Below are 20,593 nucleotides of genomic sequence, written 5' to 3' on the forward strand. Positions count from 1 at the left end.
CTATAATTGGGTCGGCTGAGCTAAGAAGGTGGAAGGAGAAAAAGAAAGAAATAAATAAAAGATGAAGCCCCCGCATCAATGGGAAAACACTACAATCCCATGCATACATTGTCCGGTTAAATTGATGGTCTTGCATTATTTCTAGCTTGCATTAAATAGCTCTGTAGAGTTAACACTGTTCTTGAAAGATTACTTCACCTTTCACCTCTTAAGCTCTGAGATACTCCTAAAAGTACTAGCCCATTATTATAAACGACAGAAAGCAACATTAATGCCAAAATGCTCTATCTGTTCTCCTCCCTCCTCGTTACCAGTGTATTATTGGCATTATTAAAAAGAAAACATATCTTGGATTTATCGGATTCCCTTTCAGTGGCAAATACCATACTTGGAAACTACCTCTCATCTCCATTGTATGCCAAGTGCCGACAGGTTACTATTTCCAACCTCTTGTCTTTGTTGCTCCTCCTTGACACGTCTCACTCTCTCAGAAAGTGTCAGATTATTATTACTGTTATTACCTTTGCCTCATCTTTGAATGTGAGAATTAGAAGAGAGATATTAATGGGAAGTTAGCAGAGGAAAAGCTTCGCACTTTGGAAAGCATCAATGAAGCCAAAATTAGGACAGCTGAAAACAGAAATGTTTTTTGCCATTTAAAAAAAGCAAGCAAGCAAGCAAACCCACAAACTGCGTTAATGTTATTTAGGATGCTGCAGAAGTATGGGCCAAATCCTCAGCTAGTGTAAACAGGTGTAGTTCAATTGAAGTTGCTGATGGCACTGTGCCAATTAACACTAGCCAAGGATCTGGCCCAGATATCTATATACAATCTCTTTCCTGCCCCCTCTCAAATGCCTGGAAGAGACTTCCAGTTTTCATCCTCTCTCCTTCAAGCAATCCCTCCTTCCTTGACATCATCATCATCAACTCCCTTCAACCCTTCTCTCCAGGATCTGTGGTCTTGTGTTTGTCTCACCTAGCCTGTAAAGTCTGGGGGGCGGGGGAAGAATGTGCCTTAATCTATGTTTGTAAAGCACCCCGTAAATTACTAGATAAATGTGTTTGTTTTCAACTGCTTATTTGTTTTTCAAAGGGGTATTTACGGGAAGGTAAAAAGAAAAGGAGTACTTGTGGCACCTTAGAGACTAACCAATTTATTTGAGCATAAGCTTTCGTGAGCTACAGCTCACTTCATCGGATGCATACTAGAGTCTTGGTCTTCTAGCCAGCCACGGCACCATATTGAATCCATATTTGCAGTCGGAGCAGAGGAGAGTTTGGAGAAGTGCCGTGGCTGGCTAGAAGACCAAGACTCTAGTATGCATCCGATGAAGTGAGCTGTAGCTCACGAAAGCTTATGCTCAAATAAATTGGTTAGTCTCTAAGGTGCCACAAGTACTCCTTTTCTTTTTGCAAATACAGACTAACAAGGCTGTTACTCTGATACGGGAAGGTAGGCAGCTGAATAAGTAATTAGGTACATAGACCATGACTGAAGTAAGAGAAAAGGTGGGTGAAGTAATATCTTTTATTGGACCAATAAAGCTGGTCCAATAAAAGGAATTATGTCACCCACCTGGTCTCTCTAATATCCTGGGATCAACACGGCTACCACAACACTGCGTATAACTGAGGTGACACAGATAAAGAAAGGATTGTGAACAGGAAATAACACAGGAATCTGAATTCTCCATTGCAGCCCAGGTTGCAAATAGTCAAGCCAGCATTCGTTGTGATAAATCAATTGGTAAAAGGCAGACAAGGAAGATATTTTTAAATGAAAGACTTCACCCTTTCTACCTACATTTGACAGGAGAGCATGATGAGTGATGCTGTAAAAATAAATAGACATCTGGCGCACCACCAAACAGCTGCATTTGAATGCCTCACTGCTAATGGCCATCTCAGCTGGGCAGCTAGGCTTCCAGTTACTTGGATCTGTGTGTGCCAAGGCTGTTTGCACATTCCAGTGTGGATTTGCAGATGCACCCATTGCATCATCCTTTTAAATGTGGCCTTTAAAGCTATTCAGTAAAAAATAGGTGCCTTAACCATTTTGAGGATGGGATTTAGGCATCAAGGACAACTTTGCTATTAAATCCTTCCCAAGAGTTAGAGTCTACTGGAAATCAAATGAATAGGGTCAAGATGGAATAAGGTATTTTAAATACCTCTTTTCCCAAGGCTGAAAATATAGCAAAAAGAAATTATGCATCAAAACTACCAGCAGCAGCAGCGGTGAATACAGAAAAACGAGCTGTACAGCACTCCTGCCAGTTGATGGAAAACTTTAATACATAAAAATATTTTTCTGAGAAATAGACCCAAACCAGACCCTTGAATCCAAACCTCTTTGAATTTTAGGGTTGGAGGTGCAGAAGTGAAATCACAAAGCCAAACCTGTCCCTACAGTTTTGGTTCTTGGCCATTTCCAGTACCAGAAGGGGCCTATTTTTTGGTTCATTAGCAACCAAAATCCTGCAACAATATATGGGTCTTCAGCTGGTATAAATTGGTGCAGTCCACTGAAGTCAATGGATTTATATCAGCAGGAGATCTGGCCCATGATCTTAAATGATTTCTACCACTGACCTCTTGTGTGACTTTAGGCAAATTGTGTGAAAGAAAACTGCAGATTTTAAATCAGACAATGATCCTTTTAGAGACAAGGCCTGTGATAATTTCTTGGACCAACTTCTGTTGGTGAAAGAGACTTTCATGCTCTTCTTCAGGTCTGGGAAAGGTAATCAGAGCATCACAGCTAAATACAAGGTGGAATGGCTTGTTAAGCACATGGAATTAACACATGCTGCAAGAGACCATTCAAAATTAAGTGGGCAGACACTGCAAACGACCATTGTTTTAAATCTTTTCAATACAACTCTACTGGTGTTAACGAGACCTCGTTGTTATTATAGCTTGAGGCCCGTTGTGCTAGGCACTATACAAACGCAGAGTAAGACAGACTTCCTGCCCCTCAGAATCTACAGTATACCAAACAAGAAAACCCAAGGAGAGGAAATGGAAGTATTAGCTCTGTTTTATAAATGGAGAACTGAGGCATAGAGAAACTAAGCAACTTACTCACAGTCACACAGGGAATCTGGGGCAGAGCTAGGAACCAAAGCCAGGACATGGGCGGCCCAGTCCAGTGCCTTAACCACAAGACCATCTTTCCTCCTAGAAGAGCACCTTGTCTTTGCTGTTTATCAGGATTCGTTGACCCGGTGGGGGGAGCAGAGAGGACTTGCCTTGCTAACCAGCTCCTTTCCTCATGCCTGATTCACACAGCAAATTTTTATGGGATCATAGTAACTTCCATAGAAATAAATGTAATGCTACGAATGCCAGAATGTGGATCATCATAAAATAGGCTGGTTAAAAAAAGGGAAGAAGGAGTTTGCCAAGGGGTGACTGGCTCTTATACTTACAATTAAATATGTCCTTGTTGAAAAGAGGGAAACTTTTTGTCCTCAGTGGAGGCTGACAAGCCCCTAGGCTATTGGCCATTGGATTCATGTGGCAGTATACTGAACTGTATCGCTTTGAAACTCAACTGCCTAAAAAGGCAAGAAACGACTAACAAATGGACTGTAAAAAGTCACATCACCAGCAACTATACAAGGCAAGGATGTCATGCGAAGGTGTTAGCATGTATTCAAGGAAATCTGAGCTCTGAACGCACCATCAGCAAGATGGGGCTCTCCAGGAGGCAGAGGGCTACTCAGCACAATCTGATTTCTCAGCGTCAATTCATCTTATTGCTCCCTGTGTTGTTCCTGGCCCCATTATGTATCTCGCTATCCCTGACTTTGGGAGGTTAAGAAGAGATGATATTTCAGTATATATTTTAAAAATGATTAATTAATAAAAAATTCTATGTGGTACTTGCACTTAAAACAAACAAAAAAGGCTTTTAGTATAATTTACCTCCCTAGTTATACCTATTTGCATAAATACAGCTTGCACTAGGGTGGCATTTGAGGAATATTAATTCTCAGTAAAATGAGGAAGTTACATAAAGCCTTGTGAAAGGAGCAGGATTACATATCTCATTTACCTGGAGATGTGCCTTTACCAAACTACACGGAATACCACTGAAGCAGGGATTTTTATTTTTTTACATGCTTATTTTTCCTCTTTCTCAGATTCTCAGCCCAGAGACCTTCCCTCGGTCATGCCTCATGTAACAAAAGCTACACGCTCTCACAGCACCTTCTTTTCTGGCGTGGCAGGGTGGAAAGCCCAGGCACAGAAAGTTATGCTGCATCAGACGCAGGCCATACGCATTTGCACAGTACCGGAGATTCTGTCTGCACAGAACTAGAGTGAGGTGGGTTTGCAACTGGTCTAGGGAGCAAAGGTACAAGGTTGAACCAGGGTGAGAGCTTTGGGTTTTGATTCGACATCGTCATCTTGGGAACTTTACCTGAGATATTTAGGCCCCGAAAGGAGATCTCGCAAGATTTCTAATATCCTGAATGCATCCCAGCAGTGACCAGAAAATAGGGCCCTTTAGGTCTGGGTCATGACCTAGGACCAATGCCCTAGGAGACTGGAATGTCATTTGAATAGTTTTGAATTCAAGGTGCCAATTTCAGCCCAAATCTAGATAAAACCACAGCTATAAAAGTGGGCAGAGAGACCTTGCAGCTGCACTGTGATAAGGGACGTAAAGGGCTGTGTTAGCTGAAATGCTTCTCTACAGGAATTAGCTTCTTGCTCTTATTCACATTTAAAATGTAATGCATTTCCTGCCTGGAGGTAGAAGGGCAGCTTGGAGGACCCCCTCTTTTGCCTCTCCCAAGCTGAGATGCTGACTGTGGATAACCATCTCTTTCAAATGAAAAGGTTTGCTTCTCCACTCACTCCACCACAGTTGCTTCTGCGCTCAGAGCCAAGGATATTTTGACACTTAAATGACAGCAACAGAGAGCCTCTTTGAAGGAGAAAACAAACTGAGAAACAGAACCAAGAAGCCCTCTCTACAGAACTTCATACTCCTCCCTACTGGTAATTCCACTGGAATCTGACAACAAATCTTGCTTGGTTTCTGCTGGTTTGTATAGGCATTTATTTAGATTTAAGGTGGATTTTCTAAAGCACGCAATGTTGGCCTAGTTCTGTTTCCATTGAAGTCAATGGAAGTTTTACCTTTGACTTCAATGGGAGCAGAATTAGGTCACCATGGAGCGCTTCTGAAAATTCCCCCTTTATACTGCACCTTTCTAAACTTTAAGCATGTCCACAATAAAATAAATGCACATGATGACAAGTAGCCTCAGGAACCAGTAGAACAATAGGCTTGTTGCTCCATTTCATAACCTAGTTGTCAAGTAGGGCAGGAAAGGGTGTGACAGGATTGTATTACAAAGCAGAGCAGATCCAGCACTTGCACTACAATTTAATGACACATAAAACTCAGCGTGTTCCAAAGTTTAGTTAAGCAGCCATAAGTTTTGTTGCTAATGCAGAGCTTATCTGAGCTATTCAAATGTCATGAGTCTGTAAATACAGGCTGTGCATCTTGTAATTACAGGCTCCTACTTGGGATTTTGGCACTTCTACTCCTAGCCCAACCTCAGAAGCGCAGAAGGATGTGAAAATGAAAAACAGTAAAACATAAATATTAACCTAACTTTTTTGAACCTCAGAAAAAGGTTTGATTTCCATTTCTGGCAAAAGTTCTCGCACTTGAAGTGCTGCCCTGTGTAGCGTATTTGTCCAAGATTAAAAGCATTCTGTGGCAGTGACTATATCTTGTAAAAATTCTGAAAAACACTGTCTACGGTACAATTATGGAGCCATAAAAAGAATAAGATTTTTGAGTCAACTCCTATTATAAGCAAACAGGTGGCTCTTTTTGCCCATTTCTACTGCAAACCAGCTGACACTCAGCTATCCCTGGCAGTGTGTACTAAAAGGATACTGTCCAGTTAAAATCTATTGGCTAGTTTTTCAGATGTTCTTGATAGAAGCTGCCAGGCGCTGAGCACTTTTGCACATCTGGCCACTTCATATATGTGCCTAAATGGAAGCAGCTCTTTGGAAAACCTCGCCCCCAATATTTATCAAAAAATATCCTTGCCTATATTGTAAATATTATTAGTATTTGTATTACTGTAGGGCCTAAGGCTCTTCAGTAATTAGAGGGGAAATAATTATCACCTTTAGCTACTGCCTATCAATTTTACTGTCAGGATCCTTCACACTTCCACAGTGTTGCAGTGTCTGAGTAGCACTGCGATGTTTATCTGTTGCAGAATAAGGCGCTAGATTTGGGGCCAAATTTGACCTGACCTCTCCTTCCCTCCCCCCGTACATTCTATTTTGCTTTGTGCCATTATTGTTTCCTGAAAGCTGCGTACATATACATTCATTTACATCATTTTACTTCTGTTGAGAAAAAAATCTCCTTCCCCTAATAGAAGAAAACCAACCTTGTCTCCAGCCAGTCAGAACTTGTCAGCAGCCTCAGTGCTACAGGGTACGACGAGCCAGATGACACTGAGCACAACAAGGGATTGGCTGGCGAGAAGGGAATGATGTTTGCATCCTATTTTTAGTACAGCCTGCAGCAGGCTCTTGTGATCACAGAGCTGGGTCTGCAGGAACAATGTGCGATGGATGATCATTCTCAATGACATTAAATCCCACTCTGAACTCCCATGTTACTGAATTAAATAGCAACCCCAGGAAAGAAACGCCTTATTCACTGCACTGGTCTCTCTCTAAATCTTTACAGTCGAGTATAGGGGAGGCAGGGTGTGCAGGGTGGCTTGAGAATCTGGTTCCCCTCAATTTCTTCACCCCCCTCTCCATGTTTCTTTGTAAATAAAGGAAGCTGCAACTCACACAAAGTCATGACAAGAATCCTCCCTGCAGTCTCCACACGGTCCATCCTTATTAGCTAACGTACTTTTCCCCTAAGACCAGCCTGGTTATAGCTTCAAAGCTGTGCAAAGATTAGACAGCAGCAACTCACAGAGATGTTCCTGGGGTCTGCCAACAGGCCAGATATGAAACAGTTGCTGGGTAAATGTCTCCCACATGCACCAAAGCTACGTGGGGCCCAATTCTCTCCACTCAGACAGGACACAAGCAAAATTTCCATTAACTTCCATGGAGGCCATTTGTGTCTTCTGGGGTGGGGGTTGAGGCAGGATCATAGTTCGCAGCTGCCAGCTGTCTTTTGTTGATATTTATAAGTGAAGCTACCTAGGGAAAGGTGCTGGCTGGATGGGCCTGGAGACCAACACCTATTTAGCCACAGAAATGGTACAACACAAGGAGCAGCACTGCCCACGTCACTCCAAACTCAAACTGAATCTGAACAGGTTTTTTGCTTTTTTTAATCCCTGAGGTTAGAAAAGGTTCATTTATTTCTTGGATCATTTTTGTTTTGTTTTTCTCCATTTTCACCATGCACCTCTGAGCTTCCTTTTTTCAGCTGGGAAGGAAGCAGAAGCTATAGCTATTATCAAAAACACCATTCATCAATATTTATACATATCCTAACACATGTTCTCCAAATTATCCCAATAAACAATTCAGCTTAAGCTGCTAAGCAGCCAAGCTTCTACTACAAAGCTGGAATGACATGAAACTTGCTGTTTCTCGTTGTAACCTCAGCCTAGGCTCAACGAAAGCTCCCCAAGGCACACAAACCTAGGCATATTGGAGCTTATTGAAAAACAATTCATAGTTTTTCACTAAAATCACGTGAGTTTTGCTGTTTTACAGGATTCTGATGCTAAACCAGGAGAAAGTCAATGGCCTGATGGAAGTTCTACATTGTGGTAATTGGGCATTTCAGAAACGAAGCTTGCGGGATGATTGAAACCAAAGGAAAGAGTTGCATGAACCTTTGTAAACAAATCTGTCAAGCTTCACAAACTGCAACCCTCATGTCTATATAAAGGAATGTCCTGTTTTAGTTATAGGCAATAAAGTCTCTGATCTCACGGGGATGTAAATCAGGAGAAATTACAATAAAATCAATGGAGCTCAGAAGCAAGAGCAATGGATCTGCTTCTCCACTGCCTTGCACCTTGTGTTGTCATGCATACCTGTGCAAGGTAAGAGCAAAATATAAAATCCTCCACTGGTGATGGCATTTTGCACTTCCTTTCCAGAAGTGTAAATGACTATCGGGGTTGCAAAGCAGCAGAGAATCAGGCCGACTGTGTCTCATTCCGTAGGACAGTAGTTTTACTGGGCCAGACTCTGATCTCATTTACCCTGGTTTAAAGCCCAAGTAACTCCTTCACTTTCTTTAATTTGTGCTGACTCAAAGAGTAGGCTGTTGCTCCCCTTCTCTCTGTTCATACACTAGCCAGGACATTAAGAAGAGAAGCTTAGAATTTAGATAATAAACACTACTGTGAAAATCTTCTTAAAATATTTCAAGGATTATTTCACTGTGCAGTTGCACTCTTGCGGCTTAGTGGCAGTTATACTTCCGGAGGGTTTGTCTGTAATTCTAATGCACATGGCTCTGCAGTTTTCAGAACATACCCGGAGATGCATTGCTGAGGGAACAGAAGAGTTCTATTCTCTTCCTGATGCACGGAGGTGAACCCATCTGAATTTAGCCCACTACGAGTGTGCTTCAGTGGGAGATGTACCTGCTTGCCCCTGGGCTGAGTTTGAACCAGGAGGTCTCAATCATCCCAGAATATCACAGCAGTGTAAGCTACACTTGTTTTGTACACCCATCATATGCACAAATGCACAAATCAGTGCAACCAAAAATATTTTATCATTTACACCCATTTTACACTTGGCATGTAACCGTCGCTATGTTCATCACCACTCATATTAGACCCACTGTCTTTAGGATTCACCCATCCATTTGTTAAGGCTCTTCCAGCTCAGTGAAAAATCCGTAAGATTCTTTGTTTATTTTTGGCAAATGATTATTTCTCATAATCCCATTTACTTGTTCTGATAATGCAGATACATAGGCATTCGGCCAGCTTTCAGTCTCATTCACACTGGTATAAATCTGGAGTAACTCTGCTCAGATCAATGGAGTTACTCCACATTTACACTGGCATAAACGAAGAAAAGTTTGGCTGATTGAGAATGAACTATTCAACATTTAGGCCTTGGTCACTAAAATATCATGGTGATGATTGCAGTTGGAAACCCGATAGAGATGAATCTACCTATTTATTGTAATAAATGGATATAGACAGAGAGAAGGATGTAAAGACAGATACTCCAATAGAATAAGAGTCAGAGATGTTGTTTCAATGCAAACACAGGGTGTCTAAAGTTTAAATAAAATAAGCTTATATAGGGACCTAATAGATTCTCTGGCACTTGCAGTCTTTAAGTCAAAACTGGATGTCTTCATAAAAAATAAGCTGGAACTCAAACAGAAGTTATGGGCTTGGTGCAGAAGTTATGAGGTGATGTTCTCTGGCCTGTAGTATATAGGAGGTCAGACTAGATAATTCTAATGGTCCCACCCGGCCTTAAAAATCTATGAAAATGGGGATGTGATGTTTCACTCCATATTGTTTATGAAATATGCTTATGAATATGACATAATTGAGATGTACATATGTGAAATATCATTGGAAAGGCTATAATTTACTGCAGTGATCCTCAACCTTTCTTGGTAACGGTAACGCTTCTCGGCAGCGTTTCGGCGGCGGTGTGTCCTGTGGGCGCACAAAAATGCTCCGGCGGGCACCACGTTGGGGACCCCTGATTTACTGATTGTGATTCTCCAGTGTGTATGCCTGTATTATTTCTGTATCTGAAGTTAGGAATGTTGACTATATATCCGACGAAGTGGGCTGTAGCTCACGAAAGCTTATGCTCAAATAAATTGGTTAGTCTCTAAGGTGCCACAAGTCCTCCTGTTCTTTTTGCGGATACAGACTGACACGGCTCCTACTCTGAAACCTGACTATATATCTGTATTTCAATTATGCTACTTTGGGTGACATCCACTAACACTTCAGGTTAGCCAGAAAAGCCAGAAAGGGTGGATGGCCCATCAGTGAGGACAAGGGACTGTGAAAAGGCTTGGCCTTCATGCCATACTGCCACTGACTCATGGATGCTGTGATACTACAAAGTCAGGTGGTCTTGTCACTAGTGTAGCCGGGTGGAGAAAACAGCGGGAGCGGAGATAAAAAAAAAAAGGTGCCACCCGCTAGTACTCACCCGGCGGTGCTCCAGGTCTTCAGCGGCACTTCGGCGTCGGGTCTTTCACTCGCCCCGGTCTTCGGCGGCACTGAAGGACCCTCCACCCAGGCACTGCAATGCCGCCGAAGACCAGAGCAAGTGAAGGACCCGACACCGAAGTGCCGCTGAAGAGCCGGAGCGCCGCCTGACCCGCCGCCAAAGATCCGGAGCGCCGCCGGGTGAGTAAAAATTAAAAAGGCGCCAAAGAATTAAAAAGGCCCCACTTCTGCTCGGTGGGACAGCGGCAGCGGCTGCTGCCCCGCTCCCCACCCTAGCTACGCTACTGGGTCTTGTCACCCGATACTAAACATTACCTGGGACTTCCCGTAACTTTCCACTGGAAGGGACCAGGTGGGGGGGCAAGTTTGGGAAACAAAGGATTCCCACCGTATGTAAATGCTATTTAAGGTCAGGGAGGAAGGCAAATGAGACTCCTCCTCTCCATGGCCTGTCTGCCTAAGAAGAAAGATTGCTAACGCCACCTGAAGGGAAGATGGAGGGGGAAGAAGGGGAGAGTCCAGACTGAGACAGGGGTCCAGTCTGAAAAGGAATATAACTGGAACTCTGAACCACAGAAACTTTGCAACCTGTCTAAAATAACATTTAGGGTAAGAAATTACATTTTGTAACCTGTTTCTTAAGTATATTGAGCTTAGCTTGCATACTTTGTTTTATTTGCTCAGTAATCTGCTTTGTTGTGTGTGTTATCTCTTATATTCACTTAAAATTCACCTTTTGTAGCTAATAAATTTATTTCTTGATTATAATATAACCCAGTCTATGTAATTTCTCACTGGGGGGGAGGGCGCAAGAAGTTGTGCATATCTCTCTCCACACAGAGGGAGGGGGCGAATTTCATAAAACCTTTGGGTTTGTACCCCTTAAAAGAAGTGGGCACCAGACTGTTGGAGCAAGCCCCTAAGGCTGAATCTTTCCAGAGAAGATCTCTGTCTTTTTGTGCAGCTGGGTGTGGCCCTGCCTGTGTGCTTGGCTGGAAGAAGCTTGTGCGCCTAACCCAGTATGGCCAGATAAAGGGGACCCAGACTGGCAGAATAGGCTGACTCAGTTAAACCCCAGGACATCAGGTGATACCCCAAAGGGCCCAAGCCCATCACAGGGGGAATAGAGAATGCTGAGCATTTGTTTTGATGGACTGACAGCTCAAGGTGATAACACAGGGTGCAAGTTGCACTGTGTGAAATACTGAAGATGCAAATCCTGCCGAATCAGTTGCAATGGAGGCTTTAGACTGGGATTATCAAAGGAGTCTAATGGAGTTAGATGCTCATGTCCCATTACATTTCAGTGGGACTTTGGTCCTTAGCTCCCATTAAAAACCCTAGCTGTAAATGCCAAAGCACCAAGGAGGGGCAGAGGGACTCTTACCTTTAGAGTGGTCCAAGCCAGAATGCCGATGAAATTAAGAAGAGGATGATTTCGGTTGGATGGTGGTGAGATCTGTAGAATGGCCTTCCTGGGGAAGTGAGGAAACTCCACAAGTCAAGTCATCTCAGACTAGACTAGATAAAGCATGGGAGAATATAGTGAAAGGAATGATCCTACAATCCTGTCCTAGCTAGGGAGAGGCAGGCTACCCTAATAGCCTTTTTACATCTAACCTGTCACTAGGCAGCACTATGAAATGCAATGCTAAATGGAAATGGGGTCAAGCCTGCAAACATGCACCAGGCTCTGGAGACCTTCAGCACAAAAATAACATTTCTTTTTTAAGTACTCATCCCCCTCCATGATTTCCCCTGTGAAATCCTCACAGCACATTCAGGTTTGTCACAGTTCTATGACGTCACTGATCATCAGAATTTCCACGCAACCCCTAGAATCAGTGTGGTCACAGAACAATCCATTCGAGGCTACTTATGCAAATCAGGAGGCGTCACAGGATTTCACAGCAGGAGGGCAAACTCATTTTGTAAAAGATATTTGTATAGAGCCATAGGTTTGCACAGCGCTTTACAGATATAAAACATGAGATACCTACCCTAAAGGGATTATAATCTAACAACATATACCACATAAATTAAAACATACAAGGATGCTGTGCTGAATGCCCTTCAATGCCTAATTCGGGGGCTGGGGGCTGCATTCAAGCCATATTACGAGGCAGAAAATTTTAATTTTTAATTTGCAGTTTGCCTTTAAACAGCCAACGCTCCCCAACTTCAAGTGAGGGAGAAATGTATCACCATTGTATTGGGGGGGGAGGGAGTGTTCTCACAGTGGTTCATTGATCAATGGTTATTTATTATCTGTTACACAAGGGAAGTGTGTTCAGCAACAGCATTCTTTTACTGGATTACTTGTTGCTATATGATTCCTGGGTTCTGTATTTTTAGCAACTCTGTTATATTCTCACCCACTGCATGGAGCTGGGGAGGGTGGAATGGAAGAGGCATTCACACAATTAATGTAAAGAGAGTAATTAATTTGAAAACAATGCCCAGGAGGTGGAAGGGTTAGGGTTTTTTTTTTTTTTTTTTAAGAAATTAAAGTCACACCAAAGCTCCCGTGTCCCTCAGGACTGAGCGTTACACTGACTGCACTTGTTATGTTCACATTTCAATACTCATTCAAGCACATTTCTCATGCTATGTTATTTTACCACTTCCTTACCCTTGTATAATAGATACAGTCATTGCCACTAAAAAGCCAACATTTACCCACAGAAGTATGTAAAATACCGTGGCGTAAGCTGATGGGTGGTTTCACCAGCTAGGGAATAGAAATAAAGCTCCAAGCCGCAGTCCTTTCCTCAGGGCTTGTTCATTAACCACCAATAAACAAAACAAAATAAAATAAAATAAAATAAAAACAAAAACAAAAAACATCACAAAACCCAGAAGCAAATTAGATGAAAAACACTGGGAATGATTCCCCAGAGGCTTTGCCCAGCCAGCCAGGCTTCCTTTCCCCTTAACTCATCTTCCCCTTCCTTTTATATGCTGCTCCCAGCAGCCATGAGACTAGTCAAGACCTATGAACTCTTGAGGCTGCCTTGCATTCACCTTGACACACATGGTTATTTCTTGTTCTAAACCCAGGAAACATCCAACTGTAACCATTATGGGTAACAGAGTAACAGCCGTGTTAGTCTGTATTCGCAAAAAGAAAAGGAGTACTTGTGGCACCTTAGAGACTAACCAATTTATTTGAGCATAAGCTTTCATGATATTTTTTCATGCTTTGTATGTATAAAAAGATCTTCTACACTTTCCACAGTATGCATCCGATGAAGTGAGCTGTAGCTCACGAAAGCTTATGCTCAAATAAATTGGTTAGTCTCTAAGGTGCCACAAGTACTCCTTTTCTTTTTGCATTATGGGTAAGTAAATAATGAGGTTGTAATGGCAACTCACACTTTGTCCCAGATAGGGGTCTGAGATCAGCAAGGGGGCCAGGACCTGGCTCAGGCCATTGGAATCTGATGTTCACAAGAATGAAGTATTAATTGGAGCCAAGCAATGTAGGGAAGCATTGTGCAGGCATCTAGACTGCACCTTCCCTTCTTTACTGACAATGAGCCTCATTCCTGGCCTGTATTGCCCTCTGCTATTCCACTCTTAAATAACCCAAGCACAGCCCTTGTGCTTCTTGAGCAGTCATAACAAACAGTGCACACAAAGTGCAAAAGCCTTGCACCTCTGTAGATCTGACTCAGGTCACAAGTGACAGTGAGTTGGGTGGCCCACCTCACAAAGCCACTGGGCCCACTCTGGCTTACTTCTCAGGGTGAATTCAACACTTGGGCTCAGGATTATCACAAAAGTATTTTATTGACTTCAGACACCTACTAAGCTAACCCCTTTGGATTTCTAGAACTGAGCAAATCAGCATTTCAGTTCATGAAGCCTCATGAACAGCCCTGAGTTTCACCTGGCAGCTGCAGAATCTTCTGAAAGGCAGGTCCAGCCCCAAGTCCTGATAATTAAAATTATTGTCTAGTCTTAGGAAGGGAGCAACCTGGGGTCCTATTGATTTTGTGTGAGTGTGAGAAAGAGCACAAGCAATAGAAAGGGGACTGTAAGCGGGGTGGATGCATTAATGAAAAGGAATTAGACTTCTGGACAGGCTCTAAGGGCAACCTCACAAAGACCAGAGGTTCAGCTAAGCCATCAGAGGTCACATGAGCCTCCAAATCATTTGAATCTTGCCCATCACTAAGGGTATGCCTATACTGCAAGTGAAGGTGTGATTGTAGTATGGATAGGTACATCCAGACTAGCTTTAGTTTATCTAGCATGAGTAACAACAGTACTGTAGATATGGCAGGGACTTCAGTATGGGCTAGCAACCAGAGTACAAGCCCTCTGGGGGCCCTGGATATGTACTCTGGTTGCTTGCTCATGCAGAAGCCCAGGCTGTCACATCTACATTACTGTGGTTTCCCATGCTTAAAAGTAGCACGGATAGGCCTACTTGTGCATAGATTCCAAGGCCAGAAAGGTCCATTGTGATGATCTAGTCTGACCTCCTGTAGAACACAAGCCACAGAACTGCCCCAAAATAATTCCTAGCACAGATCTTTTAGAAAAACACCCAGTCTCGATTTTAAAATGGCCGGTGATGGAGAATCCACCACGACCCTGTGTAAATTGTTCCAATGGTTAATTACCCTCACTGTTAAAAATTTACACCTTTTGTCTAGGCTGAATTTTCTAGCTTCAACTTTCTGCCATTGGATTGTATTATACCCTTCTCTGCTAGACTGAAGAGTCTATTATCAAATATTTGTTCCCCATGAAGGTACTTAAAGGTTGTAATCAAGTCACCCTTTAACCTTTCCTTTGTTAAGCTTAATAGATTGAGCTCCTTGAGTCTATCACCATAAGGCATGTTCCCTAATCCTTTAATCATTCTTGTGGCTCTTCTCTGAAGCTCTCCAATTTATTCACACCCTTCTTGAATTGTGGACACCAGAACTGGACACAATATTCCAGCAGCAGTTGCATCAATGCCAAATATAGAGATAAAATAACCTCTCTACTCCTGTTCAAGATTCCCCTGCTTATACTTCCCAGGATCTTATTAGTCCTTTTGGCTATAGCTGCACACTGGGGGCTCATGTTCAGCTGATGATCTACCAGGACCCCCAAATCTTTTTCAGAGTCATTGGTTCCCAGGATAGAGTCCCCGCACCTGTAAATGTGTTGTACGTTCTTTTTTCCTAGATGTATACACTTAACCTAAGGACTCTCTAGTGCACATGTAATTTGATACCATTCTAAGGCCCTTTTACACTGCCAGAGGAGGTATAAAAGGGCTTTAGTTTAAATGAGCACATGTGGTTGGTGTTCAGGCATGGTTTGGATATGCATCCAGAAGACCAGACACTTAGGCATATCTGAACTGTGCACCTCTCTGGGGGTGCAAAACTGGGCAGGATCTCTCTCACAAGACTTTCCTTTCTGTTGGCAGATTCTACAGTTCCAGTTCTGGTGCCAGCCACAAACTAGAAAGGAACCCTCCCCTCAAAAGTTTGGATCAAGCTTAGTTCTAAAATCAGGTGAAGATGGAAGGATGAGTTTGTTACAAGTAATGCACAGAGCAACACTTACAGGTAAGGCTGCCTATGCATTTCTATTGTGAAATTTTACTTTTCTTGTTACAGTTTGTATTACAGCAGTGCCTAGATGCTGTACAAACATTTAGCAACTGTCCCTGCCACAAAGAGTTTACAATCTAAATAGACTAGACAAACAAAGAATGGAAGGAGGCAAGAGATGAAGTGACTGGCCCAACGCCATAAGGAAGGTCAGTGGCTCAGCTGGGAATGGAACCCATGTCTCCTGACTCTTAGTTGTGTGCCCTATTCACTGGATCACACTGCCTCTCCAACCTATTTTCAGTTACTTGTAACTTCCTCAAATAAATTTCTTTTCCCCTGAAAGTTTCATGAAAAAATGGTTGAGCATTTTCAAGCATGGAACAAGTGAAATAATGTAGTTTTCCTGATAAGAAGATAATTTTGCAACCTTTTCTTTGAATAACTCTAGTGCCTGTGGAGAAGGTGATGGGGATTTGAAATTTGGCAGACACATAATCCCTAGGTTGCAGATGTACCTTGCAATGGTCCAGTCAAAACCAGATTTGATATTATTTAAAGATGTACTTTGTGAATGTGCACCAGATTATGTTAAATAATAAAATTAGGATCTTTGAAAATTCCACTAGCAATGCATATGAGTGTTTATATAAACTAAGAGAAAATGTCCATACAGTGAACATACAGTGTCCCAGGACTGTGCTGGATGTGCAGATGAAAGCATAACAAAGAGCGGAATTTCTGTTTGCACACATAGCAGATTGTGGAATATGATCTGCGAAGGGGTGTATGGAGGCAGGCAGTGTTCAAAGGAGTCCAGCCTCCTTCAGTATGATATTTGAAGGGGAGGAATAAAGAATTACGGACTTGTGGGACACAGGAACCTTGGTTCATTCCCAAGCGCTGCCACAGATTTCCTGCGTGACCTTGGGCAAGTCACTTAATCTTTTTGTGCCCCATTTTCTCATCTGTAAAATGAGGCTATTGATACTTTATCTATGAAGATAAATTCACTGAGGTCTGTGAGGCACTCAGATATCATGGGGCATGCGGGCATATAAGTACCTAAACAGACATGGAAGGAGCACCTCAAAACATTTATGAAGAAGGAAGCAAAGCTGGGAAGAAGTCTTGCTTTCTTTTATATGACACAGAAAGGTGCGTCTCAAATGAAGCAATGGTTACTTTTGCATTGATTGCACACATTGCCTAGCAAATAGCTGAATGTGGTGACTGTGGTGGAACTGGAGCTGCTCTGTAATAATTTATGAATACTCTATGTTGCCAGGTTGTTGGGATATTTACTATATGACTATACTGGTTTTCATTTAATAGGGGTCTGTAAGAAAAAACAAGCAGGAACGAATGACTCAAGATAAGCCACTTCTCTGCAAATGCCTGAGGGCTCTTAAGAGACATTGGATGCAAAACAATCTGTTCAAACCTTATATTTAACAGTGAGTGACACTTTGAATTAGTTTTCCATACCTGAAGAAGAGCTCAAAAGCTTGTCTCTCTCACTGTGACAGGGCTCACTCACCTCTCGTGAGCACCTCCTGTTGGCTGGGTGCAAACCTGTACACCCTTTCTCTCTGCTCATGGTGCCCTGTCGGCTGTTGCCCTCGTCAGGCGGAGCTTCAGTGGCTCAGCCCTCCGGCTAAGTCACACAGTTAATACGCAGAATGAACAAACCCTTTATAGGGTAACAAAGTTCAGTAAATGGTTGACCCTCTTCAGCATCTTCAGTCCTTGGCCTGTTTAAACTCCTAGTCCCTTTCTTGTGCTTGTCTCCTTCTTGGGGCTTTGGCCACTGTTCCAGTGGGTGGGACCTGGGCCCACCTACTAATCCAGGCCCCAACCAAGGGACCCTATAGCCATGTACTGCCTTCCTTTAATGGTTACCGCTGCTTTCACTGGGTGGCTTCCCAACTGGTCCCATCACCTTCCTGGGTTCTCTGTCTGTTTCCTGCTTGACCAAGGTCTCTTCCAGGCCTTGTTGTCTGCCGAGTTTCTCAGTCTTTCAGTCATTCTACCCCCTTCTGGTCCCAGCCAACAACTGACCTGCTCAGGCCCTGCAGCTCCTTCCAACTGAACCTGCTGGGCTCTGATTCACGGCTTCCCTGCAGCCTTTCTAGGCAGGCCTGGAGGAGCCCCTTCGCTGCTCCTTTTCTAGGGCAGAGTGTGTTAGGACTGCAAGGCCTTCAGCAGGAGGCTGCAAAGGGCCCAGTACACACCCCACCCATCACACTCACCAACAGAAGTTGGTCCAATAAAAGATATTACATCACCTACCTTGTCTATTTAATATCCTAGGACTAGCATCGCTACAACACTGCACATTACAGGAAAAGGCCAATGCACACCAGCTGTTGATAGGACTAGAGCAGTTTAAAAAGGGATTCTCTCAAGAGAGGGGGAGATGTTCAAGGGCATGATAAAAAGACACGGGGAACCTTTTGGGGTGTCCGAAGAAGCTAGGCCTACCTAAGTCACCTTCACAGGACTCTTTGAGTAAGCATGTAAGACTATTTGTTGTTTTAAAACCCTTTTTCTCTAAATATTTTGTTCCTAATGTTAAAATAAACAATACTTTGGTTTAAGAAGGCGGTCTGGTCACTATACACCACTGGTCACTGACTCCCAAAAGGAAGAACTGCATGTGCTGAAACCAGTTGGACCTGCTGGGAAAGCATGGTTGTACACAGGATGCTGTAGCCCAGGGGGTCTGGCATAACAGTGAAAGAATTGCAGCATTTCAGACCAGGAGAAGTAAGGGCCTGAGGCCTGACACCTGAAGGAGTGCTCTCAGAAAGATCAGAGAGGGAGAGAGATGCAGCTCGCCCTACAACCATAACAGCAACATTTCCTTGTTTCTTCATTTTTAATTTTTTTTGTAAGCAGAGTCAGGATGGGCTCCACCCTGACATCTGGTGGTGAGGTGTGGCAAGTAGTGGAAAAGAACTTCAGGGGCTGATCTCAATTTGCATAGGCACACCCACCCCGCCTAGAATGAGGCCATAACTGCCCAAATGGTCACTTTGGCTGTTGTGGGATCCCCAGTGTCTTTGTTATTGGGGCGGGAAGAGTAAATTGTTATTACCCTGATTATGGGAACTGTGCTTGGAACTGTACTTGGCCTTTTGTTATGATGGAGGGACTCACCATCAACTGAGTAGCACTCGCTAGGCAAGGGACATGGGTTCCAAAACTCTGTGAAGAGAGAGAGACTTGAGACAGGTATTAGTACCTGGTGGTGTGGGCCCCTTTGTGAGGGCCTGAAGCACCAATTGCACCTCTGTCTCTCTCCACTGTGGAATGTCAGAGCTAATTTTGGGTCTATTAAGAGTCTTGCTACAGGTACTGTGCTGCATTCACTTTGGCCTTATGGTGCACCAGCACTAAGGCCCCCACTACTATGAGCTGAAATCACTGAGAGCTGAAATCACTGAGCACTGTGTCAAGTAGTGGGGAGCCGGAAGATCTAGAGTGCAGTGGTGCTGTTTGTGAGACGGCGAGCTGTGCAGAGCGGAGCCGTTCGCGAGACGGCTAGCTGAGCAGAGCTGTTCGTGGGACGGCGGGCTGTGCAGAGTGGAGCTGTTCGTGAGACAGCGGTGTGTTCGCGAGACGGCGAGCTGAGCAGAGCTGTTCGTGGGACGGCGAGCTGTGCAGAGTGGAGCCGTTCGTGAAACAGCGGTGTGATCGTGAGACGGCGAGCTGAGCCGAGCTGTTCGTGAGACGGCGAGCTGTGCCGAGCGGAGCCGGTCGTGGTGGAGCGGAGCCGTTCGTGAGACAGCGAGCTGAGCAGAGCTGTTCGTGAGACGGCGAGCTGTGCAGAGCGGAGCCGGTCGTGGTGGAGCGGAGCCGGTCGTGGTGGAGCGGAGCTGTTCGTGAGACGGCGAGCTGAGCAGAGCTGTTCGTGAGACGGCGAGCTGTGCAGAGTGGAGCCGGTCGTGGTGGAGCGGAGCCGTTCGTGAGACAGCGTAGCAGAGCAGAGCCCTGTGGGGCAGTCAGCTTCAGGACACGTAAGGTACCCCTTACCTCTTTCCCCCCCCCACAGGCACATTTTAGCCAGACTGGGGAGTAACACTCTGCAGATGAACTTTTGAACTCTGGGGCTGGACTTTTTGGATTTTGGGTGATTTGAGGATTGCTGGACTCAAGAGACATTTGGGTTCTGGGACTCAAGAACCCGAGGGAAAGGATGTGGCCCAATTTTCTGGGGTGGGTCTTTGCTCATGGTTTGGTTAATGAACACTAGTTGTGGTGTTTTCCCAATTTAATGCTGATGTCGTTTACCTCATGGTATTAAAGATTCTCTACTACACCGAGACTCCGTGCTTGCGAGAGGGGAAGTATTGCCTCTTTGAGGCGCCCAGGGGGTGTGTAAGATTTTCCCAGGTCACTGGGTGGGGGCTCGAGCCAGTTTTGTATTTGCTTTGATGAGAGGGAACCCCTGTGTACTGAACCCGGCCCTTGCTGCTATCAACTTGGCCTGGCAGAAGGGTTACATTTTTAAATGTAGGAAATCCCATTTTAACAAAACAATCTACATGGAAAGAACATGAACGTTGCAAAGCATAGTATTCCCAAGTCAGGATACAACAATGGTTAGGTTCCCTGTTCACCCTGAATCCTGCCCCGTAGTATGTATGCATAGCTGGACCATGACATACCCTGCAATGTAACACAGAGAGAAGACTTATAAACCAGCAGGACGATTTACAAGCCCAGGACTAACTTAGATCTACTTTCTGGTCCTTAGCCATGATGTAGACAATGATAAAACTAATGTTAATTTATTCACCTGTCCAAAAAAGCCACTTGCCT

General features: G+C 43.9%; 1 protein-coding gene across 14 annotated transcripts in view; it reads right to left on the reverse strand.

The window, feature by feature from the left end:
* TNRC6C (trinucleotide repeat containing adaptor 6C) overlaps positions 1-20,593 on the reverse strand; it is a 584,197-nt gene that overhangs the window by 312,118 nt on the left and 251,486 nt on the right. The window contains exon 1 of one of the 14 annotated variants that reach the window (XM_074970995.1): positions 6,444-6,506. The exons of the other annotated variants lie outside the window; for them this stretch is intronic. The gene's annotated coding sequence lies outside the window, so the exon portion shown is untranslated. Of the gene's footprint in view, positions 1-6,443; positions 6,507-20,593 lie in introns of those variants that run through there. 14 annotated transcript variants of the gene reach the window in all.

The sequence above is a fragment of the Natator depressus genome, chromosome 14, assembly GCF_965152275.1.
Source record: "Natator depressus isolate rNatDep1 chromosome 14, rNatDep2.hap1, whole genome shotgun sequence".
Classification (NCBI taxonomy): domain Eukaryota; kingdom Metazoa; phylum Chordata; order Testudines; family Cheloniidae; genus Natator; species Natator depressus.